The 1,841-nt window shown below is 55.6% G+C and overlaps 1 long non-coding RNA gene across 1 annotated transcript; it reads right to left on the minus strand.

Annotated features, from left to right (window-relative positions):
- On the minus strand, nt 1–1,322 carry LOC106149252. The gene is made up of 3 exons (XR_001235299.1): nt 1,117–1,322; nt 256–466; nt 1–57 (listed from the first exon to the last, which is right to left on the minus strand). It is a non-coding gene; the product is annotated as an uncharacterized LOC106149252 (long non-coding RNA).
- Between the last annotated feature and the right edge of the window lie 519 nt (nt 1,323–1,841).

The following is a 1,841-nucleotide window of genomic DNA, read 5'->3' on the forward strand; positions in this document are numbered from 1 at the left end:
GCTCTGCTGTGTACCTGGAACTTTGACTGATGCAGAATTGTCTCCTGAGGTGCTGTTCTGTAAAATAGTGGGAAGTATCAAGGGGAATTGGTACATGTACTGAACACATCTTCATTCTTTCCACCTGCCCCTTCCCTCTCTTCCCTCTCCCCTCCCGCCATCTCTTGGTCCTGTTCCCATTTGCAAAGATCTATGTCTGTTTCCTATTATTTATCTTCTACCTTGCTCTTTATTTATACTTTGCATTTCTCGTACCAGAGACACCTCGGGAAACTCCTTGCCTGGTGTGCGGCTGAGGGACACTGCTGAGCAACCTCCCAAGGGAGCTCCTTGTGCATGGTTGAGGGTGGGAGTCCTGGCTCCAGCTGCAGAGCTGCAGCGCAAACCTCAATGAGGTAAAAGATGTCCAAAGGCATGGGTTTGGATAGAGGTCCCAAGGGATGGATCAGGGCAGGCTCCTGAGGACCTGTCGGGGAGGAAGGAGACAGGATGGAGTGAGACGAAGGGCTTCCAGGATGATGGGGCCATTTCCAGGAAAGGCAGTGAGACACAGCGGAAGATCTAAGGGATGGAGCGATACTGCAGGACATGGGGCTGGCACAGAGAGACAGTCTAGGTTTGGGAAGGCAGGGCTGTGGAGAAGAAGGAAGGAGGAGCTGGGAGCTTCTCTCAGAGGCAGATGGCCACCTCCACATTAGCCCTGAAGCAGGTGGGTGAGGAAGCAGCCCGGCTTGGGACCCCCTCAGCAGGACACCCTGTCAGGCATGCTCAACACATGAAGCCGCAGCTTAGCAACGAGCCTGTGGCCAAACACTCCTCTGTCCTCCTCCTCCTCCAGAACCCACTTCCACCCAGCTCCCTGCTGGGGATGGGGTGTTTGTCACCCTGAATCGACCAAGCTCAGGAACCTCCCACCAAGATGGAAGCCCAGCTGGACAAGAGGGCCTTTGTCTGCTCCTCACCCTGCTGGGAGGCCTGGCTGTGGCTGGAGTTTGCTCAGTGTTAATCATTGACCAGGTGCCAGGGACTGAACCCCTCTGGCCAGCCCAGAGGAGGCTGCTAAGGGCTGGGGCCTTGGCCTCTAGCACCATGAGGTGAGGCTTAGGTGGGGCTCACCTGGGGAGGAGGAAAAGCCTGGAGAGTGGAGGGTGCTGGCCCAGGTGAGGATCGAGGCGATTCCAAAGCCTGCTTGCACTCCCTGAGCCCAGGAGGAGCTGCGGGAAGTCCCCAGCATGTCTGGAAATTCAGCTGGGCATGCTCCATGCTGTGCCTCTCCATGCCAAAGAAAGATCTTTTTCCCAAAGAGGAAGGTGGGGGGTACAGAGTGCAGAGCCCAAGAGGGAGATGTGAGGTTCTCTGAGGAGTACATAGCTGGGTCCCCGCCCAGAGGTCCCACCCAGAGGTCCCACCCGGAGCAGCGGTGGCCACAAGTTCCCCACAGGAAGAGTGGGTGTGTGGGGGTTGACTCATTCTGGGCCAGAAGGATGAAAACTCTGGCCTTGGCTTCTGGCCTGGGTGAATATGGCACTGTCCATCCCACGGCTACCTCAGCGGAGCTTGGACAGGAGCCAGCAAGAGGACATGCAGTAATGTGCAAACTAGACAGGAGGCGAAGGGGGAGAGAGATGAACAAGAGGTAGGGCTGGAAAATATGGCACCTGTTTAAAATTTTACAAATTATTCCAGTAAAAGACACTGCCACACAGCCCCCTCAGAAGACTGCTTCTCACTTCAAACACGCTGCATCCTTCTTGCTACTTGCTGAAGCAGTCCTGGAAGTCCTCTGTCCTGTCCTTACGGGGTGTGATCAAAAATACGGTGACTGTCCTGTTTTGGGGGCG

This window comes from Chinchilla lanigera, unplaced genomic scaffold (genome assembly GCF_000276665.1).
Source record: "Chinchilla lanigera isolate Chin_1 unplaced genomic scaffold, ChiLan1.0 scaffold00040, whole genome shotgun sequence".
NCBI lineage: Eukaryota > Metazoa > Chordata > Mammalia > Rodentia > Chinchillidae > Chinchilla > Chinchilla lanigera.